The sequence below is a fragment of the Xiphias gladius genome, chromosome 3, assembly GCF_016859285.1.
Source record: "Xiphias gladius isolate SHS-SW01 ecotype Sanya breed wild chromosome 3, ASM1685928v1, whole genome shotgun sequence".
Lineage (NCBI taxonomy): Eukaryota > Metazoa > Chordata > Actinopteri > Istiophoriformes > Xiphiidae > Xiphias > Xiphias gladius.
The window spans coordinates 18,570,472-18,597,675 of NC_053402.1; the positions used below are offsets into that span (position 1 = coordinate 18,570,472).

Genomic DNA, 27,204 nt, shown 5'->3' on the forward strand with positions numbered 1-27,204 from the left:
TCTCTCTTGTTAAAGGAGATTTATGCTGATGGATGATTCTGATGAGTCAAAAAGACAGAGGAACCGCTCATTAATACACGGCACAGCAGACGAGATGAGAGCGCCGGTGATCGCCAAGCAGAACAAGTGAATGATCCTTCAAATGAGCGCTGTGCACAGGCAGGTCACAGGGACCACCAGTCAACATTACTGGCAGGGAAGAGAAGAAGAACTGCTGAGCACACTACATGTTGGAGCAGGAGGCACTGAACAGCTCATTACGATATGAAAGTTAGAGCAAATCAAAGAGTCTTCACACACCAGAAAATATAAGACAAGTGCCCACACAGGTCACGTGACTTCTGTTCCCAGAACTTTTGCTTCTGGCAATAATGAGCCTGCCTGTCTCTTCCGCACATCTTTGGTCCTCTTCCTTTTTTCCCAGCCAAACAAAGACTCTTCTGATCAAACGAGAAGAGGCTGAGCACAAAAAAAGAAAGAAAAAAAAAAAAAAAAAAATCAATGGTTCCATTCTTGTGGAAGATAAGAAGCTTTTAGGCTTTAATTATTTCCCCCTTGTAGCTTTATGAATTTGCTTTCCACCCATTTACCACTCATTTCAGAGGTGAAGACTTCCTTTGACCACACTTATAACAGCCTGGATCAGTTCATTTCCTTACACCACATTTTAAAGTAGCATGTTAATTACTTGCCTGTATTAAAGACTAGGAATCTGTTTGGACATAATTGTTTATAATCAACTTTGAAATTGATAAGTAGTTTACTAAAGAAATGTATTATTATAACAAATCATGAAAAAAGCCACTGAGAAAGACATAAGAAAAGTCAATAATGTAAATGTAAATACTGTTTTTAGTACAGTCTGTGTGGAAAAATGAACAATAGGACATTTTCACTTGTCTCTTAAAGACACAGTGAAATTTTAAAAAGTAAACTTTCCAAATCTAAACCTGTGTCCCTGTGTTAATCATTAAATTATCTTGTTTTCCAGTCAAATAAATGTCCAGAATACATGTATTTTGAGTGTTTTTTTGTCAAAATGCCTCTCTTTTCTCTTCCTGTAAAACATTAAAATATCTCATGACTCATTTTGAACTTGGGGGTGTATACATAAATATCTCACATCAAATGTGATTTGGGGCGATGAGTAAAAACAGCTCTTGACCGTTAACTCAGCGGTAGCAAGCAGAGCAATGCCATGGGTCAGCGCGGAGGTGGGTGTTCGGATCGGTTGGCCAAAACTTGGTTTACATTTCCAAAAGAATGTAGCTGAGGTCTAATTTTGTGGTTTCTCTCACATCCTCCTCCTCCCGGTTTTACACTGCAGGTGAGGGAGGTGTGGGTAGAGGCCAACAATCCTCCTCAGCTCCAAATTGCTCTATTATTCACTAAGCCACGGCCACTTGCAAGTGATCCAAGCAGTGAAGCAGAAGGCTGCTAGCAGGTCAGCAGGTAAGCACTGATTTAAACAATGCAGCATTTGAAAGACTCTTTTAAAATTGGGTGAAATGAGTGAGTGACGTCCTGCCGCTGCGCTCTGTTTTGTATGCGTCACTACAAGATCTTGAGCAATGAAATCACAGAATGTGAGATATCGCTCTGCCACACTTTGTTGGCGCTTTTGTCCCAGCTGGGAATTCACCACAGTTATGTCCTCAATGTGGTGTCTTTTAATCTAAAAACGCTGCAATCACAGGTTTTTGGGGTTTTTTTTTCTCCTTTCTTTCCTGGAGGACGCTTTTCTGATTGCAGAGGCACTTGGTATTTCCTGGATGAGGCTCTGGTGCATACTATAGTCTTCAGCAATCATGAAGTCTCTGGAAGCTGTCACTGATTGCCCTGATAGTGACATGATTTCTGAAAACATGCAAAAAATGAAATTATTAACTCACTGTCAATGAACGGCACTTATAACCACTGTCAACTAATGTCCAACAACATCCTATGTATTTGTTAATGACCAAATATTCAATTTTTGTTGCTCGTGTGTTTTTGTTTTGTTTTTGTTTTTTTTTAGAATTATTAACTCTGAACTTTGCAGCCGTTGAACTGAGAAATGACTGTGGTGCAGAAAAGAACGCAAGAATGCAATTAGGCAGAAGCTTCAAGACTTTAAATAGCTCAGATTGCAATCTGAAAAAAAGGCATTTCCCATCATACACTAAAAGCATTTTCAGACTCATCTGAATGCTTGATACTTTGGTGCATTATATTATCTCTTTAGTGAAAAACAATTCTCTATTATGCCAGTTCTACTGACTGTTTAATCACACAGAAAAGGAAGGAAGTGCCACGATTTGCATTAGCAGGAGCTCTCACTCTCTTTTTGAACATATGAATTCGAGCATTAATCAGACATTAGGAAGTGATGAAGTTGATGAACATGAATGGAACATCTGCACAGAATCAAATCCGAGGAGACATACTGCTTGTATCAGATATGATGTAGCTGTTTTGTAATTAACTTCATGTTAGCAAATTGTCGTTCACACATTAATTCTTTATGCCCACAGGTGAAATGGAGGTTAGAGCCTATCCCAGAATGCACTGGGCTGAGGGCCCAGAAACACCTTGGACCCGTGGACAGATTTCCAGTCAGTCACAGGCCAAACAGTTACAGACAATCAAGTAAAGTGACTCTTGCTTGCATTCAGGGAATTTTTTTTTTTTTTTTTTTACATCCCTGTGGTCCTTTCGCATATCTTCATGGTCATTTTGTGGTTGTCGTGTGTCTCTTTATTGTCCGTTTCCGTCACTTTGTAGTCATTTTGCATCTTTGTAGCCTTTTTGCATCTTTTTGTGGTCGTTTGACTGACATTCCAACAAGATATGTTAACAGTCACTTCATAAAGCTGTTCTGGTTCTAACAAACCCACTACCTATCACCTTCTTATTCTGGTCGGGACCAGGCACCAGGGGTGGCCACTCAAGATTCCTGGGGGGGCGCCTGTGCCACTCCTGGCCCCTGCCCGCGTTCCTTCCTATGGGTACTTTAGAGGGGAAGAATGTGCTTTGTCACTGCAACAGAAACTAGTTTTGAAGGATAAAGTGTGAAAAACAAGTGATAATTTGGACTGAACCTCCTCTGCATTCTACTTAACAACAACATGCTCGCTGAATAGAGAATGAGATGCATCAGTCCAGGGAATGGTGTGTTAGTATGCATTGTGACTGAAATTAAGCTTTGTTCTTCATTTTACATCCTTGGCATGCAGGGAAATCAGACTTCTATGGAAATGGCTCCTGTAGGTGGCCGTGAATAAATTCATTACTTCTCGTAAAAGCATTAACAGAGATTCCAACATTTTGTTCATGTTTTTCAGTAAAGAAAATGAGCTCTAAGTTTCTGTCTAACAGAAGACTTATTAAATTATGCTAAAGCAGGACAAGTGAATTTGTCAAAAGGACTTCACCACCTTTTCACCATTTTTTAAATTGATACTGAGACAGGAATCAAGTTTCACAGTATGAGAATTGCTTTTATTTTGTCTGTTTTGGTGTGAGCCTGGATGTTTTTATGTTCTCGGCGCGTCTGCATGTGTTTGATCTGGGTGCTCTGGTTTCCTCCCACAGTCGAAAAACATGCAGGTGAGGTGACAGAACTCTAAATTGCCTGTGGGTGTGAATGTGAGTGTGAGATGTGTTTATCGGTCTGCATGTATTAGCCCTGCGATGGGCTGGCAACCTCTCCAGCGGTGTACCCCGCCTCTCACCCAGTGCATGCTGGGACAGGCTTCAGCCCCCCGTGATCCTGAGCAGGATGAGGGTGCATGGATCGATGGATGGTGTGAGCCATTGAAAATATCTGTAAATTCTTTGGCTGCATTGTGAAGATCCCACAAACAGATTTATAAGAATCATTTTACATTATTTTGTTCTTTCATCATAGAAGATTGTTCACATCTCATCACTGATTCAATAATGATTTTTTCCAAGGTTGAAAATGAATACTAAAATCTTATATATCTTCTATATTTATTCTCATTTTAGAACTCAAACCATTCACAGAATGACAAAAGGTGGTGCTAGTACAAAATGAGAGTTAGATGGTTAAAAGAGGTTTGATGATCTAAAAGCTTTAGAGAAATAAATGATGCACTAAATATGTAATGGAAAACCTTTTAAGTGACTCACTATCCAACTTTTTGACGATAAGGACCTCATGGATCCAGAGTGTAACTCATTCATTCATTCAATCATTCATCCAGTTTGGCCTATCAGCCCCCCTGCTGCTGTTGTCAAAGCCTGCAAGATGGCAATAAACCAGGATGATCCAATTGCCTCCAGCAATGTTAACCGCGGGAGCTCTGTGTCTATAACTCTGTGTGTTTTTGTTTGAGAGCATTCTCAACCATTTACCAAAAAAAAAAAAGCTCCTCTAGACAGGAAAGTTCACTTTGTGTAAATAAACCATGAGTAAAAGGTCAACTTTGATGGGAGAGCTTACTGAGTTCCTGAAAGTTAGAAAAAAACTCAAAACAGTTTCAAAGTCAAAACGCGCCATGCTACTTGGGGTGGTATTTCTAGGCGAGGCACACCAGTTTTGCCATGATTTTTTGTTTTGTTTGGGGAAGAGTTTAACATGTATTAGTTATACAATTGTATTAATTTATTTTAATATTATATTATATTAAAAGTAGTAGTGGCTGCTGGCTAATTATTTCTTGGGGATGCCTGAAGCTAATGGGTCAGACACTCATTAAAATCTGCGTGAACATATCCCCCACATTGTTGTATCATTGCCTCTCCGCCTTTTTCATGAAAGACATTTTGACAGGTCACAGCAGGAAAATCACGGTTGTATAAAATGATAAAACGAATGAGCGCCGAATTCCGTTTTGGCTGATTCGGTAGTAGTAGTAATAGTTTGCTTTCTATTGAGCAGTACATTTAGATTTTGGAAGCTTATGAATCATTGTCATGGTGTGTCATCACTGACAGGTGCTCTGTCACACTAAACTGTGTCACTACTAAAGCGGAGTCTTCTGAGAGTTAAAATAAAATGGCAGAGGGTAAATATAGAGCACTAAATCAGGAGGGATTCTGAACACAGCCACAGTGTCGTGGTTTACTGGGGGCATTTGAATATAATGGAGCCGTCATTAATGTTATTAGTGACATCTGTGCAGTTTTTAGTGACAATTAGTGCTAGTATTGCAATTCCAGGAACTTATAGTGAGTGAGCGAACAGTGCATTAACATTCCTCAAGCAGTCCAAAATTTACCTTTCTTGACATTTCTAGACACTTAGTCATTACATTACAGATGGCTCCATTAGATTTAATTCTGTCACTTTCAATTTCCTGGATCAGTGCATACTGGCTGATGGCTTACTGGGACATCTAAATGTAACAGAGCCATCATTAATATTTCTTGGTTATGCCTGTGCTTTTCCTGCTACAGGCATGTGAGAAAAGGTCGGCTGTGAGAAAAGTATTAAACAGCTTGAGTTAAGACAAACATCACTCCCGAGGTCAGAGGAAAGGAAGCCGTGTGTTCATTCTGTTCATTTCGTTTTTGCTTCGAAAACAAAAATGTCATTTATCATATTAAATTACAGACATTTGGGTTTTAGACTTTTTTAACATGTCACCTTGGACTTGGGTATTTTTCAATCATTTCTCACATTTTAGATTGGTAGATTAATTGATTGAAGTAGATCAATATATTAATCAGTGAGGAAATCATGCTCCCAAAAGGATGAACCTTTTTTTGATTTTAACATCTGCATAGCCTTTATCACAATTTTTACATTTTTAGCCATTTTTATCATTGCTGCCCCTAGGGGCCATTAGTTAAACTTTTAAACTTTTTTTAATGTTTTCATTTTACAGTTGTTTTTAAGTAAAACCAGTAACCACTGATTGTGAATGAATTACGTTTTCTATTAATGTAATGAGGAAATGTTAATTTAAGTACTTGGCGAGTGGCAAAAATTTTGATACTAAACATATCAGTAAAATGTTCAAAGACAACATATTTTCTACAAAAATAGCGGATCTTGCATTACAATAAGTCAAATGTATTGACCTTGTACTGACTACAGCATTATTAAACTTTTTTTTTTTTTTTTTTTAAATGGTAGGCCTAATGCACTTGGTTAAGGTCAGGGAAAGATCGTGGTCCGGTTCACGGTAACTTCAGACACAATATGTTTATTTACATTTAACCAAAACCACGATCTTTCCCTGACCTTAACCAAAGTGCTATTTGTTGCCCAAACCTAACCACAAACAGGACTCTGGATGCAAACTCTGGACTATGGTGTGACAGTTCTGCCAGTTCTGCCAGTTCTGACCAAACCAGCGCCTGGAGACTCAGGTTCCTGGGAGAAAATGTAGCGATTCCTTCATACAAAAAAAACCTGTTGCCTCTGACCATAATCCAGCCAGCGATTGTATTTGCCATAAAAACGTAAGCGGGAAAACAATTTTGTTATTTATAAATGTAGTTTCTGGTCATCCACAGAGGTCAAGAAGTAAGCACTTTGTCTACGGTCACTTTTACTCCTACCACTGGTTGGTTAGTGGTCAGTTCTGGGCACAGATTTTGTCTGTGTACATATCAAGCTTTGTCAGACTTCTTCACAGCTGCACTCAGGACAGCATATCATTGGTCTCAGGTTTACACTTTTTTCAATGACCTGCTTTGACTAGAGGCACCTAAATATTTTCCAGTGGCTGCTCCGTCTTGCTCAGTCCGGTCCGTTTACATTGCACTGGGCCATCTGTAAAATTTTCAGACATACTTTTTATGTTGGAAAACACTGAATCAAAAAGTGGCCTTTTGTGCAAAAACAGACACTTAGCTAAGAATGACTTCCACATACAGTACATGTGCAGATCTGCCACAGTCAGAAGCTAGTGCCCGATCTTCTGCAGGTTTATTTACCTCCTGAACCTCAGAGGGTCCCACTGTTTTCATATATTCATTAATAATTCAAACCGTTGCCTCAACTGACATAATCCATCATTTTAAATAACATGTCATTGTTTCCAAAATTTCTTGACTGGCACAATCATCGCAGATGTATCAAAAGCAGCGTGTATGTCCCACAGATCATTATGTTCTGAGATGTCTTCCCCTCAACCTTAATACAGAAGGGAAATAATGGAACAAGTGACATTAGTCCCCATTAAACAGATAATTAGACGGGTAAGGTGAAGGTCTAACTCAAAGTAAGTGTAAAGCTGCTGTTTGTTTGTTGCAGTAAAAGGCATTAAAAGAAAGCAGCAACATCCGATTAAATCATTAGATAAATGTATATTGATTCTTTGTGTGTTTTGAGCATAAATATTTATAGATAAGGTACAAATAAACACTGCCATTGCTAGATTCTTTTTACCTGTCATGAGACTTACAAACAGCTGACATGTGCTTATTAGTAAAGCAAATCAAGAGCAGTTGATAAAGAGAGAGAACAGTATATGATAAAAGTGTATTAAAAGTAGTAATATACCTGTTTGGGCTTAATATACATCAAAATATGTCAAAAAATCCAATACACAGATTTAAAAAAGAATCCCAAAAGGCGAAACAGTAATTCTTCCACATCTTGTACTCAGGTTGACAGAAATCTATACCTACTACTGGTACAAAGGATGGAAACACTCTTCACACATTGCCCGTCTCTGACAGATCTAACAAAGACAGATACCTCGCCTTTACGTCTGTGAGTAAGAGGATGGAGTAGAACCCCCAACTCTGACTTGCAGGCCTTTGAAATGAGAGGCAACCAACACAAACGTGGACAGAACCGGCAAACTTCATGCAGGAACTTTGTTCTACTTATGTTCAACATACTTAATAAAAAAAAAAATTATAATTCTTCACACTTTAAACCCTGACTGTTTATGGTAATTACTGGGAGTAATTAGCATGGGGAATAGTTCCACCTTTTACTCTGATGCCCAATAATATCGAATATCTAAAACAATTAAGCAAAGTTACAGATTAAACACTGTGCTGCTTTTTAACAAGATACACCACAGAGTGCTTCATGACTTCAATAACAACTGAAAAAACAAAGCGCAGCATCAGCCAATGCATTGTTAGCACTAATTAATAACAATAACACTGAGAGTTGGGACTGCTGCTAATATGATGTGCAGCTATCGACTAAATCCTCCTGATTAACGTCAAGTATCTCCAAAACAGAACCATGGAAAACTAATTTTCCTTTAACTCAGTGTTCAGGTCAGCCTCAGTCAGCAAGGAGCTTTGAGTCAGACGGCTTTGTCACCAATGTGAATAGAATAGTTTCAGATTTTGGTTCATGGCAACAGTCTTTTCAAAAAAAACTGCGGGTGGACTGAGGTTCAACATGTTGTTCTCCTGCAGTGTTTCCAGCTTCTGCATTTTTTCTAAATTTAACCCCAGCAGTAAAAAAAACAAAAAACAAAACAAAACAAAAAACTATATATAAGAAAGAAAGAAATACACTGTTGCTCTGTCTAATGCAGCCCTTTTTCTTCTTTAGAAGGTGCAATGCAGCAATGAAAATGAAGGTCCAACTTCAACACAATAGACGTATAGACACAAAAAAATAGCAAAACTGACCTCATGGTCATATTTGCAGACTGTAACCAACTTCTGAGAAAATCTAAAAAATGTTCTTAATGTTTTCAGCACTGTGTAAGAACTAGGAGATATTTGGTAAATGCATCTCAGATCAAAGCCTCTGGCGCAGCAGTGAATAGAACTAAAATGTCTGTGGTAGATGGAAAGCCATTTCCACCCTCTGAGATGAGCAAAAAAACTCAATAATTCTGCTATTATCCTTATAAGGTCACACCCATTTTAGATCTCATAAATTTCATTACACTTTGATACCATGGCTGCAATGAATACTTGATTCTGAATGACTCAAGGGGTGTTGATTAATTTCAGATAACGGCATGCAGCTTTGATGGAGCAGTCTTATCACCGTTCCATATTAATAAACCACAGTGATGTAAGCATGCTGCAAAGACATAGGGCTGATGCGCAGTCCTGTAAAACAACATGCGTGAATCAAGAAAATAATTATGTTTCCTACAATAAGACAGGACTGCGAAATCTGCTCAGGTCGCGGTGTTATCATGCCTGTTGTAATAACATTTTTTTAATGTTTAAAGTTGAGTTGAGAGGCGCTTGCAGTACATGTACATGTATCTGCTCACAGTAATGCCACTACTGCAGATATTTTGAGTAAATTTGTCATTTACAGTACATTACTGCATAAACTGACAGGTCCACATTTTAATATTCATGTTTACAAATATTTTTTTACATATCCACAAAAACTGGGTTTGTTGTTTTGCTTCTTGAGATTTTTAAGCTCATGACGCACTGAATGCTTCCTAGGGAAGTATAAACTTATATATTGCAGTCTGATATGCAGAAAAAATTATTAATGTTATTATTGCTAGAGCCCCGTGCTTTGTCATAAGACTTATTTAAAAGTTCTAGAGCTGAAACAACTAGTGGTTCCAGCTTCTACAAAGTGAAGATTTGCCTCTATTCTCTGTTTTAAATCACTGTAAACCAAATATCTTTGGGATTTGCATTGTTTGGACGAAACAAAACATTGGGAAACAAGGAGGTTTTTTTTTTTTGTTATTTTCTGACATTTCGTAGACTAACCTAAAGGTTTAATAACAATAATTTGCAGATTAATCGTTAAATGATCGTTAGTTGCAGCCCTAAAAAGTTCGCACTGGTTTTCATATGTTCTCAAGCAGCTCTAGATGACTTTTTTGGTAACAATTATCCAGTAATCAAATTTACACTCTCAGAACTACAGACATTTATCATCACATTCTGCAATGTATATTTCAATTCACCTGTTTTGTGCATAGTCAATTTTATTTTGGTTAATCTGTTTGCACCTTTGCAGGAATATCAGCATCGTATTCACCACCTCCCAAGTTGGCTGGTAACCTGATGACACTACTCCCTATGATTAATTTTTAACCATATTTTGAGGGTGGGCAGGTACTAATTTCAAGCCCCGGTGGGCACCCATAAACCCAGTCTCATAGTTTCAAAACAAGCACACAGAAGCCACGGGTATCATCGTATCATGGTCACTGACAATGGCTGACATTTTTCAAAGTTTCTGCAAAGGAAAAAGGTAAATGCTTGGCTGCACTCCCTCCCAGTGTCTTTCTCCGTTAGTTTGATAGCATCTCCTTCAACAAACAATAGCCTGGGCATTCTGTGTCTTTACTGCAAAATAATCAATTTTGTAGATTTGATCTAGGTCTTTAATAACATATGACAAAAGGAAATATGCAACAAATTAGACATGTAGGCAATAATCATTTCACAGTTAACTAATGTTTCTATGTTAAATTTTATGCCCAGGGAATAGCTCTACTATTCCCCTGGCATAAATGTTAACATAGAAATACACACAATAAATGATCAAATACTAAAAATACTAAAAAAAAAAAAACCTAAAAAAAAAAACCTACTGTTACAAAATACTTGAATGTGTCTTAACAGTACTTAGATGTTTTGAAAAAGTGGCTTCAATATCTGAAATACTGAGAGTATGGAAACAGACAAATGAACTATATAAGTAGTAAAAACAATGTTTAACTATGTAAAATGTATATTTATGCTTTTATTATTACATCTTAAAAGTTGAACAGTGGAAATTTTTCATCAAGAGCTCAGTGATCAAAGTTTGTGTGTGTGAATTCCAGTAAATATGTCTTTTAATTGCAAATGAGTATGCAATTAAGTGGAAATGCATCAATTCATCATTTGGCCTTGATCTACACAGGGTTCATACCGTATACAGCTTGAAATCACACAGCATATTGCCTAACAGGATGGACAAAGTACTTATGACTTTATAATGCAAGGCCATTAAAAACCCACATCAGTGGGCATGTCCACCCACTGACTAAAACTCTACTAAAAATGTGTCTTGTGGGGGATTATGCCAGGACTGTCAGTGTACTTAAAGATGTGTGTTGGATTGCCTTTTGATAGATTTGATCTCTAAGGACAAATACATATAAAGCTAAAAAGACTATTATTTAAAGCAAAGGAATTATATTTTTTCTCTCTGCATGACATCCATAGACAGTTCTAAAGATTCACAGTTGTTATCTGTCTGACATGGACCACTTGAGGCTGGGGACAGCTCTCTGTTCTCCTTTTTTTTTCTTTTCTTTTTTTAAACAGACTCTCTGATTTGTTCCTCAGTTTTGCTTTGTGGTCACTTCCCACACCTCCCTTGTGCTCTTGTACCACAACCTAACACCCACTACAATAAAAGGCCTGGGTATTGAATTGTTTGGATATATGGGAGCAGTGGTGGATGGGCTGTGAACAGGACTTGCTTTGAGACAAATACCCGAGCAGATTTGCTGTAAGGTATGGCAGTGTTTATTTTTCCCTGCACAAAATAAACTGCTTTAGCGTGAGTGGTAAAATGATGACCTTGTCTCACTGAATCAGTTCTAACCTTTTTGTTGTTAGCTGCCCTGGCAGCTTGAGCTTGAGGAATAAAACTGACTGGGGAGTGAAAAATTACAAGGTTGTCTGATTCTTACATTTGAGCCCATGACCTCAGGTCACCAATTTCGAGAGCCTAGAACAAAAAAACACAAGAGCCACGGACTCATTTATCTCTACAATAATTTAACTGGGCAGTGTGCACTGAAAAAAAATATATATACATGTCTTTTTATGATGAGTGTCTTTTTACATGTCTTTTTATGATGTGTTATATATTTTATAGATGAGTATGTACAGATTGAGATTCTCCACATGAGACACTGTTTAAGTGCTTTAACCAGCCTAAGTCTATGTTTTCCTGACATGTGACCTGACGTCCGTGTGAATGGCTGTCCAGCAGTAGTGGTCATTTCTGAGACAACAAGGAGGAAGGCAGGGCGTGATGTGGATACACATCACGCCACAAAAACTGTTAAGGAGGAGGTTGGGGTGGAAGATTGATGGAAACCCGTGAATTCAAAGCTGGAGACACTTCTCTTTCTGTCTCCTACAGACAAGTGTTTGTTACTAAAACTTTACCATATTATCTTTGTTTCGTAGTAGCCCTCCTAGCCTTCCTTCTTCATTATTATTATTTTTTTTATATATTATTCTCTATATCTTGCCTTGAGTTTTTAGGAAAGGTCTTTGTATAAACTTTTAGTGTCCTACCTCTCCTGCACAAGCTCTTGTTGACTTTGGGTTCATGTCAATCTGAGTATATGTAGGTTAAAAAAAAAAAAAAAAAAATCTAGACACTGATAACCTAAATAATTATAGACCAATATCTAAAATACCTTTTCTTGCCAAAGTAGTGGAGAAGGTGGTCTAGACACAGTTCATATCCTTTCTGAATGAACCTTTCTGTTTGAAAGATTCCAGTCAGGCTTTTAAATCACTGCACTGAAACTGCACTTCGAAGGCTTATTAATGACATTCGGCTGACTTCAGATGATGGTTGATTTACTGTTTCACTTTGTTAGACCTCGCTGCTGCCTTTAATACAGCTGATCACTGCATATTAATTGATTGATTACAAAAATGGGTGGGTGTGACAGGTGCTGCTCTTGAGCGGTTCAAATTTTACCTGAATTACAGAACTTTCTCCGTGTCTGTAGGGGATATCTCATCTGCCAGTGCAGTTATTACCTGTAGGTCCCCCATGGGTTTATTCCTGGGCCTTTATTGTTCTCAGAGCATATGTTACCTCTGGGGCAGGTCCTTCGAAATCTTAACATTTCTTTTAACTGTTATGCCGATAATACTTAGATATATAAATCCAGCAGACCACTCTTCTGTCACATTACTTGCAACCTGCATGGCAGATGGAAAATCCTGGATTGGTTAATAATTTTCTTACGTTATATATGGATAAAACTGAAGTGATGGTCTTTGGGCAAAAAGCACACAGGGAATTCATTAGGCAGTCTTTGGTTCCCTTGGACTTGTACTGTGCACACGAGGCCAGAAATGCAGGATGGATTCTGGATTGTGACCTAAACTTTTCTTCTCATTTCCATACAACATAGCAAAGACAGCCATGTGTCAGCTCAGAACAATTGCTACTGTATTTTTTCTTTCATTCCAGGATGCTAAAACCCTTATTCGTGCCTTTATCTACAGCTAATTGGACAATTGTAATTCAGAAATCAGTTGCAACGGCTCCAGTTTGTACAAGATACTGCTGATCCAAAATCGGATCATATTTCTTTTGGCTTCCTTGCACTGGCTACATGTGGCCTTCATTATTGATTCTAAACTTTTATTATTTGTTTTTAAAAAAAAGTACAGACAGGCCTTGCCCCACCCTACATTGCTGACCTTCTCTCTCCGTACACTCTGGCTCACAGCCTGAGAACTGCTGACCGGTTGTTGCTAAGTGTCCCCAGGTTCAGGCTGGAGACAGAGGGGAGAAGGCCATTTTCCGTCCGGGTTCCTAAACTCTGGAACAACCTTCCACTGGAAATAAGACTAACAACTTTAGTGTCCTCTTTTAAATCTCTATGAAAAGATTTATTTTTATAGGTTAGCTTTTATTACTTTTTTTATCGTCTCTCAAATCTGAGGAGCTTTGTAGACTTGTTTTTGAAAAGTGCTGTATAAATAAAGTTTATCATCATTATTATAAGTAAAAAATTCCACAAATAAAACAAATAATAGTTAAGCTACATGAATATTCCCTCAAATATTTCACATAACAGACTTTATCACAACCTTTTTTGCTTTGCTTATCTTGATTTTAAGTTATGTTTATTTTTCTTAACAGAGCAATTGTTAGATCCAACTACATAAGGCATCAAGGATAGAGCGTTTATGTAAATGTAGGCTATATAGTAAATAACATTCATCCTAATTGGTTTTTTACCTTTCATCGAAATCATCACAAATGAAATATATTTGTGTGTAAAGTATAAGCGTTTTAAAGGTTGTGAAAATATGTTTCCATTCAAACCTTATGATTTTTTGTCATTTTCCACAGGTGTCCCAAACCTTCAGCAATAAATAAGGAAGAGGCAGGAAGCTACAGGCTAGAGAAGGTTACAAATTTGAATCCTCATGCCACCTGCTAAGAGACACGTTCACCTTTTCCTCAGTGACAACTGTTAAAGTGCCCTTGAGCAAAGTATTAACATCCGTAACCGCTCCAGTGGAGCTTCTAAATGGTCTAAAGTAGACAGAAGAAAACAACAGTTCTCTTGGGCAGCTCCAAGATGTGACTGTTTGCAACTTTGTAAGATTAAGCTCAATGGTGCTTAAAGAAACAACTGAATTTCTTAATTGAATTCTGCCGCAGAAAACAAAGGGATTAAACCAATGATCACAATAGTAATTCAATGTGCATAAGGGACTATACAAAAGATATTATTAGGGTGGGAGGACGGCTATATGTCATATTTCTTTTTTTTTTGTTTAAAAGCAAGACCCTCCCCTACATTATTAATATTTTCTCCAGACCCTCCCCTTGACTTAAAAAAACAAAAAAAACAAAACAGAATTACCACCAGAACTACCCCCAACTTTTCTGGTTGCCTCTGCCAACAAGGCAAGTTGAAGTTTACATCCGTGTCTTTCCAGACTTATATGATATATGTAGTGAAGACTCTGAAGGAATTTAATAAAAAAGTATTAGGTGTATTTAATCAGAATTACCATATGAATTCTTGAGTTATGGCCAAAAATGTGTTTTGTGAGGTCACAGTGAACTTCACATTTCACCGCCAAAATTTAACCAGTTCATCCTTAAGTCCAAGTGAACGCTTGTGACAGATTTGAAGAAATTCTCTCAAGGCCTTCCTGAGATATCTCGGTCACAAGAATGGGATTGACAGACAGCCCGAACACACAATGCCTCCGGCCTGTCGTTGGCACAGAGGCATTAAAAAAACTGCAATACCCTCCAATGTCTCAAATTGCTATGATTATGGCAAAGATAATTGTGAATATTACAGCCACTATGTAAACAGACACATACCCACAGGCAACCCTGTCTCCTAGAAATTACGTTTATATAATATAAACTGCAACAGAAAATATGTAATTGCGAATTAGTTACGTGTTCTATTAGCGTAATGAGGACATCTTTCTAATTACCATATTGGACAAGTGGCAAATATCTTGACACTGAGCAAATGAGTAAACTGTTCACAGAATGTATTAGTTTTCCCCCAAAATATCCAATAGTACAGTAACCACTTGTAGTGACAACAGCCCATTGTAATGGTTATGTTTATGCACTCACAGCACATGGTTAAAGTTAGATAAAGATCGTGGTTTGGTTTAATACAGAAAAAGTCTACAGTGACTTCAGACACAACGTGTTTCTTTACATTTAACCAAAACCACGATCGAAAAACATTCGAAACACATTCGGAATGTAATCCAGCATTTACGTTTCCTACAAAACATATTCTGATGTTGCAATTTAGCTGTATATAAACGTAATATCTGGGAGACAGGGTTGCCACAGAATGACTGAAACAAGCACAGGCACCAGCAGAATTAGATCAGATGATGCTATAGCCTGATAAGAGATCAGGTGTCTGTCAGATCAAAATACATGACACGTGAGATGTATAGCGGGGCATGTTGGGAGACTTTTCTTTCAGACAGCTGTTCCAAAGAGTGCACAATTAAATATTTATTCTCACAAGGGCAGAATGGAAATGTTATGAGAAAAAATTAAAAAACCTGCCCCTGCTCATGCAAAAAAAATTCAGACCACCCGTCCTTTAGCAGAAAGATTAATACATAACTCTCCTCCTCCAACGTGCCCTCCTCCCCAATAATTTTCACACAGTCCCTAACAAATGTGCAAGTTGGATTGGATTTGGTTTTTCAGTGTGATTTTTCAGTTCTTTCAATAAATCTAACATTTTTTTCATTTTTCACATTTCATGCTGCAGCTTTTAAAGATCCCAAGCAATGGTTTTTGGATGGATACTACAACTTTTTCCTCTGGTTTAATGTATTTCTACATGAAAGAGGATCTTTAATGGGGACTTTATCTTCAAAAGGTACTCAAATGGAATATTAATTAGACTTATTAGAAGTACGAGGGACATCAAGTATCACTTGCATACTCCATCATAGTTACATGAAATGAAAGATATTTTCAAACGGACACAATAAAGTTCCAGCCCAAATTACTGCTGCTTTTGCTTGGGGCTTTACAAAGAAAGTAGACCTGCAGGTGTTCGTTCACCCCAAAATCTATAGTCACATTTCACTGGTGAGACTTTGCGTGGAAGTCCCAGAGTGTAGAATTAGTAATTGGGGAAAAAAAGTTTAGATATAAAACATGACATGTTTTGGCATATAATGATGGACAGCAGAACAATACACGCAGGACCACAGAGTAACACAGCAGAAAAGACATTTTTCATTTCCTGGGACCTTTGAGCCTTTTGAGTTACAAAGGAGTCATTTCAAATCTGCCAGTACGATTATGTTTACTATCCGGACATTCACATTGCATTTAAGTACAATGTCTCTCAGGAAATTACCACTCTAGGTTGTTTCAACATCACACAAGTGGCCCACGTCTTTGTGCAATGACCTTTTCAGCCCTCATGAAAACCATTTATATTATACTGTATTCCCTCAAGCTCAGTGGCATTAATTCATGCTGAAACTCTATTCTAAGCTTGGGATTTGAACTCGGTTGCATTTGTTGCAACCTCTCTCACCTCTGCTGGTTTTCACTTTCAATAACAGATCAGCCGAGTGACTGAAGCCTGAAGCCCATTCAGTTCATCAGGCTTCCTGCAGCAGCCGACTGGGGCGAGGCAGCCGTCACAGCGGCTCTCCTGCAACACCTGCAGTCTCTCCAGATTGGAACGTGTCACTCTGACGAAATGCTAAATGTAAGCGTTCATAAAACCTATAGAGCATTGGTTCCTATGTACTCAATATCATGGCTCTAATTAGCCTAATGCACTTTAGGCATAGTCTTAGTCTCATTATTTTAACATTAAACTGTAAAAACCAGCAAGGCTGCATTCATTACCACACTCAAGAGGATTAATGAGTCCAGCCGTGCTGTTGCACGCATGCTGTTCCTCGGTGAGGAAACAAAGCAACACGAGTACACAACAGCACAACGACATAAACGCACAACTTTGACACGGATCTTTATAATGATCCTGAGCCCTCTCTGAAGAGACTGTGTCGCCAGGTGATTGTCCGCAAAGTAATTTCTATCGCATGACATCTGTATTGTTAATGGCCAATTCAAGAGATAACAAATCTCTAATCAGCCTTTGAAATTACAGAGATGGGAGTGTCTGCTCCATTTATAGAGGTGTCTGCTCTATTTAAACACTGTCTTGACATAAAAACTGTGCAACACATGACATATGAAGTCAAAAAGACAGAAACATCATAATAGGCTGCACATGGCTGCCATTTGGGAATTTTTTTAATCTTGGCTGTTTTTTTTTTTCTGACATTTAATTACAGCATATTTCAGTGCGAGACATGTCAAAGAATTGACCATTTATAACAAATGGCTGTGCAGTCAGATCAGCATTGCACAAACATGTCAGCAGAGTAACAGTGATATGTATCAAGTAATAATAGCTGTGCTATACCTGCATAAATTTGGATTTCAGATTACTCGACTATAAAAGAACGTGATGGTTAAATGCCACTAGCTAATAATTTTTCTTCAGTATTATGCTGAGCTGCATTATGAGCTGACATGCACAGAATGAAGGTGCTGCTCTAAATATCATCTGCCCTCATTTACATCTACAAGTGCCTGTCCATCAAAAAGTATGTGCGCCGGCTGCTTTCTGAGCTTTGTTAAACACACGCCGAGCAGCTCATTCACTTTGTCACTTTCATCCACGCTCAGCTAGATACTTCAAGTGAGGGCACTCTGTGTGTGTTTTAACTTCGTAGGCCACTGGCTCTATTAGTGACTGTCAGCAGCCATATTTCAGCATCCGTAAGCGTTCCCACCCCCCCCTGCTCCCAATAACAAAGACCATAAAATGTCGATTGAATTGTGAGCCTTGGTTTCTGCTTACTCATTTTGGTATTAGATTTTGAGATAAATCACTCAGCTTTTTTGGTGAGAAACATTGGGCTGACAGGATAACATAGGATAAAGCTCCCATACGCTGTGATCTCTACATCATGTAAAGCACTAACTAGATGCTGCAGGTTGTTTCTCAGAACAACATTTTACACAGGAGACCGTGGATTGAATTTTTCCACTGCTTCCAAATCCATGGGTGTTAACTAGAGAGAGCAGAGAGAGTGGCGGTACCTTAGCTAAGTGCTACAAAACATAACTACAAAGCAAGCAGGGATCTCTCCTGCCCTGGAAAATGGACCTGGTTTAAATTGCTGGAAGCCCACAACTCTGTCGTGACAGTTTTGCATTGTTCATTCCCCAATTAATAACTTCACCGTGAAAGGTTTGCAGGCAGTGCTCATTGATTCTGTGTTATTAAAACTCCCAGTGGTACCCACTAAGTCTCTCAGCCCTCGCCTGCAGACTGTTAAACAGGAACCCCCTCTACTGTCTGCTCTTCTAATTTGGGCTGTTTGCTATCGATATTGATTAGTTTTTGATATTCCCTTCAGCTGGCCTGTCTGTGAAACTCTCCACTGTAAGTCATTCCTCACCCACACGTCAATTACTGTAGAGGGGGAGAGCACCACTCTGTCTTAATGAAAGCGGATGGGCTGTGGAGTTGAACAGCTTGCCTCTCCTGCAGATATAAAGGGCTGTGTTGAGGAGGTGAGAAACTGGCATGTTGGAGAAAGTGTACACAGTTACTGCAGGAAATAATCTAAAACTTTAATATAATAGTGAACAATTTAATGAGAATAACTCTGAATTATATTATATTTGGGGGTTCATTTAATGTTTTGACATATACTCTATTTTCTCAGTTAATGCAGTGTTTCTGGCATACCTTGTGTATTGTTGATAAATGTGTTTTATTACCACTTCTGAAGAGAAAGAAATGAAATAGGGGAGAAATGAGAAACATTCATATCAAACCATAAATGGGTTTAATGAAATTTCAACATGCACACCTTAATGAGACTTGTGCATAGCATTTTGAAAGGCTCAAAGTAATATTAATCTTTTTAAAGAACTATTAGGGCATATTTATGCCTGCAAAGGCCTTGCAGGTTGTATGTGGAGATTAATGTATTTAATCATGTAAAGTCCCACTACTTTAAAAACTGTATTTTTTTATTTTTAATTGTTACTAGGATTGCAACTAACAATTACTTTCATAATAGATTAATCAGACAATTATTTTGTCGATGAACTTGTATGGTCCATAAAATATCACAAAATGGTGGAAAAATAGCAATTTGTACCATCACTGTTTCCTAAAGACCAAAGTTACGTCTTCAAATCACTTGTCTTTTTTCCCCAACCAGCAGTCCAAATTCAAAAATATTCCGTTTAAAAATCACATAAAACATGAAAAGTCGCAAATCCTCATTCATTCAGTAATTTTTGTTTTAAAAAATGACTTGCGCAAATAATTAACTATCAAAATAGTTGCAGACTAATCTCGTTTAAATCAACTAATCAATCAATTAATCTGCTGAAGAAGGAAAGTACTCGATTTTTGAGTTCAATACTAATTTAGCTATTAGGGCGTTTAAAAACGATAATGACATATTGGCCAGTAGTCTTTTTCGGACGATTTATCTGTCTACCTTTAATCAAAACAAGTTTGGAAAGCAGTCGGGGGCCAAAATGCAGCTTACACAAGTGAGATGTTGAAACTTTAGCGCACATACACTGAGGATGGACCTTTCAGTGTAGTAGAAGACATCCAGCGTCTAGCAGTTGAACCTTTTAAATGTAAAATTCCTGCATTTCATAGAAATGATCTTTCATATCTATGTATATGAAGTAGATAGTTTAAAGCAGCTTCAATCTATATTTTTATTATAACAACGTATCAAACGTCAATGTGAAAAGGGTCACTCGTAGTGGTGAACCTACATAGAATTATCACCTGAATCTGCAGCTCCCCTCAGCTTTACAGAGCTTTATGGTGAGATTTAAGCTCACAGCTGTCCGCCTGTCCACAACTTAACTGTTTTGGTTCACTCTCACTGCACTCACAGTGTCATTTACAAGGATAAAGCTTTGAAAACCATCTCTACACTACCCGCTCAGCAACAAATGTCGGACAGACAAATAAACTAACAACTCAACCTAAAAAGTGATATGTCAACTTTGTGTTCACAACTTGCTTCCGCCGACCCCAAGTAGCCCTGTTATTGCGGGGTTTAAGAATGTTAAATTGGCTTTTTGTGACAGAAAAAAACAAAAACAAAAAAGACATACCAGAAAGAAATTATTATTTAAAGTGAAATATTTTCGTATGTTTTAAGACATGCCTGGAGGGGATGTTTGAATTCATCTAGGATTTGCAGGTACACTCTCTTACCTCACTCAGACACTGTGTCTTGCCATAAAGCTCTCTGTGTACTTGAAAATCGCAGAATGATAAATAAAACTTTCCTCAAACCTGCGTGTTTTAGATACACTAAAAATTCAAATTAGTCTGTACCCAACAATATCTCCTGGCATGAGAAATAGCCAGAAAAGCCAAATGGTAATGCTGATCGACTAAATGATAAGATGTGGCAGTGCCTCAGCTCAGCTTCCCCTGACATAGTTGTGTGAAGCTCCTCGCCATAGCCACAAGCACAGAGCCAACCATCCTAGCTAGGATTGCCAGCTTGAGGCCACACTAAGATTTAGGTGCAAAAGCCACTAAATTCAATTAAAATACAGTAGACAGCTGCTGGGCATGGAAAAAGCATTGGTCTGCATCTGCTATAGTATCATTGTGCAGAAGCTAAAGAGAGGGATATGTAGCCATTCACCAAAAATAGCACCAATTTCACTTGTCACTGTATATGATTACATTTCAATTATCTTTCAGACATCAGCATAGGTCCTGAAAGCATTTATTGATGCACGGCTCAGGAATTAAACATAGCCCTATTAGGCATTAAGACCTTGAAGTATGTGCAATCATGATTCCTGAAAGCAGTTATTAGTACAATTTAGTCTGATGAGCTATTAACACATGTCAATGGGGATGATTGCAGAGATCCACATTTCCTCACCACCTGCTGCATTTGATTATCACCGAAAGAAAAGCAGAAACACCATCCTGAACTTCAAATCGTAATCTTAATTTGAAAACTTTTCAAAAAGGTACAGTATGTATGACAACTCCAAAAAGCAGAGACACTTTTGTCCAAACATTTTTCATTATTTGAGTAGAAGTTTGCTATTTTCTCTGATGAAGGAGTAAGAACAAAGTTCTCTAATTGGTGGTGGATTTTTTTTTTTGTGCCAGTGATGGAGACTGCTGTAAAATTTAATGAGGCCATTTTCTACTTATCCTATCTTATTGCAGCAGCTGAGTAAAGTGTCATGCATGAACAAGGTTGATTAACAGGGAGTAGTTGCATTCAAAGCAAGAGTATGATGACTAATATGGGGAGGCATGAATTATTTGTTCAGTTTCAAGTCAATTTTATTTATATAGTGCCAAATCATAACAGAAGTTATTGTCAGGGCACTTCTCATATCAAGCTGGTCTAGACCATACTCTTTACAACACTATTTTAAAGAGACCAAACATTCCCCCGTGAGCAAGCTCTTGGTGACAGTGGCAAAGAAAAACACCCTTTTAACAGGAAGAAACCTTGAGCAGAACCGGGCTCTTGGTGGGCGAGCAGGAACTGGATGCAGACAAAATGGTGGGCCTCCACAAAAGGCACCTCCACAGTTGACAGGAAACCACGTCATCTCAGCAGCAGAAGTTTTTTTTTTCATGTCGTTTTGTCAAATATCTGCTTTGCACATGAGCACAGTCATTTGGGGCAGAAAAGGCAAGAAGGACGACTTTACAGTGGTAAGATACAGAGTCTGTTACGGATCCTTTTCTAAGGTTTTATTGAATGTTGTCTATCAAACTTTAATATATCAAAGAATCCAGCGAGTGTAGGTATACCAATATGGAGAAAATACATATGAAAATCTTAAAAGGCTCCAAGCATTTAACATTAGAAACTTTTGTCTCTTTGTTGCAGGTTATGTAAGCACTTTTTTAAAATATGTGTATCTTAATTTCTCTCTAAATTACACAGTCCTTTGTGAAACTTAACCCCCCCCCGACACAGGTGTGTGAGAGAGCAGGAGAAAAGAGAACATAGCACAATGCAAGTTCCACATAGAGATGTATAGTAATAGTAATAATAATAATAGTAAGACTAATAATATTAATAGTAGCAGTGGGTGTTGAGCAGTAGGTGGTTTGCAATCACAGGTCCAGCATCTACAGCTCTGGAGGCAGAAATAACTGCAAATAGCGTCCAGATGAGAAAAACGAGAGACAAAGAAGCACAAAACTACAGGAGAGAGAAGATGCCGAGTTAGTAATGTGCATTAATGGGATATGAAAGCATACAGATGGAGAGAGAGAGGGGGAGAGAGAAGCTCAGTTTTTCATGGAAAGTCCCCTTGGCAGTCTAGTCCTATAGCAGCATAACTAGGGAATGGTTCAAAGCAAACCTGAGCCAGCCCTAAGTAGCTTTTATCAAAAAGGACAGTTTTAAGCCTACTTTAAAATGGGTAGAGGGTGTCTGCGCCCGGACCCAAACTGGAAGAAGGTTCCACTGTAGAGGAGTGTGATAACTTAAGGTTCTACCTCCCATTCTACTTTTGGAGACTTTAGGAACCACAAGTGATCCTGCATTCTCGGAGCTGGGTAATAGGATGCTATGACCTCTTTGGGATATGATGGTACCTGACCATTAGGGGCTTTGTAGTTGAGGTCATTAAATTCTACTCTGGATTTTACAGAGAGCCAATGCAGTTGATGCTAACACAGGAGAAATGTGTTCTGATTTCTTAGTTCTTAACAGTACATGTGCAACAGCCTTCTGGATCAGCTGGAGAGCATTTAGGAGTTTTGGGGGCAGCCTTATAATAAGGAATTGCAATAATTCAGCCTAGAAGTAACCGAGAGGGGCATAAAGTCACCCAACAGCAATGTGAAAGACTGGTGGAGAGCATGCCAAGACGCATGAAAGTAGTGATATTGATTTCTGAAGTCTTCCTTAGTTAAAACATCGGTATTGTGTTGTTTAAAAATGAATATGGAGTTGTTTTCTTTGCATTATTTGAGGTTTGAAAACACTGCATCTTATTTGTTATTTTGACCATTTTTCATTTTCTGCAAATAAATGCTCTAAAGGACAATATTTTTATTTGGAATTTGGGAGAAATTGTGTCAGCAATTTACAGAATAAAACAAAAATGTTCATTTTACTCAAACACACACTTATAAATAGTAAAATCAGATAAAATGATTATATATATATATATGCACACCTCATTCTACTTAATGAGGTACTGATTAGGTGATCACCTGAACCAAATCTTATTTAACGAGGAAAAGTATAAAAACCACTGCTGTGGTCATCACTATCCTCTTGCAATTGGAATCAAAATATAACTACATATTTATACACTAGGACATCAGAGTGATATACACACACACACACACACACACACACACACAGGTAAAGAAAATACCTAAATATATATATAAAAAGGAGTGAGCAGCAAATTACTCCTTAAAAGCACCCTTGTCTTTTCTGTGATGTACAGGAGGAGAGGACATCAGAGTGATGTTGTGAATTCAGAGGGGACTGGGGTGGTGATAATATTAGAAATGGGTGTGAGAGCTCTCCATTCTCAGACATGATAGATAATGGCATTTCTACCAACCTCCCATCACTAATATGTATACCTCCATCAAGAATGCCCTTTTGGGTTTTAATGGCTTTTATACAATAGTTACCATCACATTTATGCCGACTAAAAACCTCTCAACAAAACAGGAAACACACAAACGAAAAACAAATTAAGATTCAAGAAAGGTTCCTGGAGCAGCTCCCGGGATACTGGGCTACTGTAAATATTGTGTCCATCAATATTAAAGTATGGGTAGTGAAATAATATACCAAGAAGTATAATATACATAATAATATAACATACAGTTAATGGATTTTATGACACTGAAGAAGAAAAGTAAATTGATATGATTATAGTTTTAGTTTTACGCATTTATGAAATCAAACTACAAAATACCAACCTTTAAAGACATCATGTTGAATTTCACAGTTCACAATTGGTACACATGGTTTCTAACACCCAGTCATAGTTCATACGATCAGAGGCCATAAGGACACTGCAAAAGCTTCAATCTGAATACAGATAGTGTGGACTATACCAATGGAATATTTTGGCTTTGAAGTGGCTGCAATCGATTTTTTTGTAATAACAAATGTGTCAAATGACAAGGTGAAAATACTGCAACAATGTGCTCTTAGCAATGAAGCTACAGAGAATTACCACCCAAACCTGGAGCTCCCCTCGGCTGTAAAAAGGTTCCACCTGTATCTGTTTGATGGATTGTTTGTCTGCTGGATTACATAATAAGTACTGAACCGATTTGAACTGAACTTGGTGAAGGGATGGAGCATGGGCCAGGGAAGAACCCATTACATTCTGGGGAAGATCCAGATCTTTTACTGTGAACTTTAATTTTTTTCTGAGTCTGGCGTATGTCGTTTGACATGGGCCTGGAAGGAGGTGTGCGCTCTTCTGAGTGCCATTCTAGTTAATGTTTTGGTTCACTCTCGCTGCTCTCATAGTGTCGTCAGCGAAAAAGCTCTAAAAACCCACTGTACACTAGCTGCTCGGCACCAAACAGACACAGTTAGCGAGCCAGATATTTCCCTGAGGAGTTGGCCAAGACCAAAAACAGAGTTAAAAGAGAGTGAATATTGGACTTACATTCATCAAGTGGACACAAACACGAATCCAAATGAATGATACTATTGCTCCGTAAACGCTGGACAGTTAAATAAGCAACTTTTCATTAACAAGTTAACCATACCAACTTAAAAGGTGATGGTATGTGTGTGTTGTGTTCACTCCTGTTCATTCATTTTATTCCTGTTTTATAGTTTGCTGCTGCATCTTTTTCACTTTCAAATTTACGTGAATCAGCAGCTGATTGAAATTGTTCTTGTATTTTCAAACACAAATTATGTGTATTTATAACTCAAAATGATAAAGAAGCAGCACACAGGCCCTTCACTTTGAATTTTAGTATGATCTACATATCTGCAGATACTCAAAAAATCTGCATGCACATCTCTAATTTTGACATAAAACAATTCGATCAAAGCTTTACACTCTGCACAATCTGCATTATTTTTAAGATATCAGCATGTTAAGAAACAGAATGCAAGTAGCCGTGGGGGGTGAAGGTGATGATGATGGCGTTGGACTTGTCTGAGAAGCAGACTGCTGGGCCATCGATCCTCCACAACACATCACTCCAGCTCCATTAACAGAACCAATCACATCCCCCGCTGATTGATGTGCGGATAATTGAGCTGTCGCTAGGGTTTTCATGTTTCTCCTCAAGCTTGTCCCAGACTTTAGGAATTGTATTGTATTTTACTTTAACACCATTTACAACAAAGGACATCCTGATGTGTATTTATGTCAATATTCTGCCAGACTGCTGTCAGGGAGACAGAGAGATGCTAACTCAAGCACCAGGCATGATAGACCACTAGCCTGTCCAGGCTAATTAACCTCAGGGGCCAGGCCTCCTGCTACCCTGCAGGTTCGGCTGGTGTGGCAGCTGCTTCATCCCGACATCACACCGTCACAGATTCTTTCCTGGCTAAAAATTATCACCACAGTTTACTCACTACTATAGCTTTGATCTTGGAATAATCAAACTGTTGCGTCGTGTTCAAAGTTATTCGGCCTAACATTAATCCACCTTAAAAGGAATAGTTTTACTTTTTGGTTATTACATTTACTCGCTTTTGTTGAGAGTTAAACAATAAGATTGATACCACTCTCATGTCTGAATGGTAAATATATGTCTGGGGCCAGCAGCCGGTTAGCATAGTTTAGCATAAGGACTGGAAACAGAGGAAACAATCAGCCTGATTCACTAAAGCTCAATAATTACCACATTATTGTATCCAATTTGTTAAATCCTTACAAAAACCTAAAATGTAAAAACAAAAATTTATATTTTTTACAGGGGGAATGTGCTGGACAATTTCTTTGCTACGAGCAGTTGCCAGGCAACCAGTAAGGACTCCAGGTCCTGGCCAGAAAATAATCTGGGACGTAACCTCTCGTAAAAAAAACATGATGTAAAATGATTAAAAGTGACAATTCATGAATTATCACTTTTACTCATTTTTTGTAGGCAATACATAAATCTGATTTAATTAGTTAGCTTTAGAGATGCTAATAAGCAAACGTTGCTACCTACAGAGGAGCCAGGCTAGCTTTTTCCCCCGTCTCCAGTCTTTATGCTAAGCTATGCAAACCGGCTGCTGGCTCAAGCTACATCAAATTCTCAACAAGAAACCAAATAAGCATATTTCCAAAATATATCAAATAATTCCTTTAAGGGCTAACTTGGATGATACATGTGTAGCATATCCAGTTTTGCAAAAGACTTGTATTTATCATGTTATTTATAGACCAGGCCCTGATAAGACCACAACATAGACAGTGAGTTCTCATTGTAATTGAAATGTGTGGCGGATGTGTCTGCTCTGTTAGTATGTAACCTCTGTTTTTTTCTTCCTTTAGCACCGACTGCCATTTTGCCACATGGTGTTTTATGTTCACGGAAAACCTTTAGCTTTTCCTTGGTTTTAGGAGTTTCTAGTAGTTTTGCTGATGTTAAGCGTGTAGCTAGCTGTATTTGCACTGGGGATTTTTTGCATATGTTTTGTGAGCTTCTGCCCTCTAATTTTCCCCAACTTCAGTTACTGCGTTACCTGCCTGGATCGTAACTATTTTAATGTTGTGTTTTTTAGGGGCTAAACATATTGTAGAGTCTTACACCTATTTTATTAAATAACCAATCCGTTAGCCTAGTTGTACCGTTTTTGTTTTTTTTATTACCTTCACCAAGATGGTTATGTTTTCACCCGTCTGTTTGTTGGTTTGTTTATTTGTCAGCAGGATTACACTAAAGTACTGAACCAATGAGCACCAAACTTGGCGGAGGGATGAGGCATGGGCCGGGGAAGAACCAATAAAATTTTGGTGTGGATCCAGTTAAATGGGCAGATCCAGGAATTATT

The 27,204-nt window shown here is 38.1% G+C and overlaps 1 protein-coding gene across 1 annotated transcript in view; it reads right to left on the bottom strand.

Moving 5' to 3' along the window:
- Positions 1-27,204, bottom strand: part of psmg3 (proteasome (prosome, macropain) assembly chaperone 3) — a 185,019-nt gene that overhangs the window by 131,517 nt on the left and 26,298 nt on the right. The gene's annotated exons all lie outside the window — the stretch shown is intronic.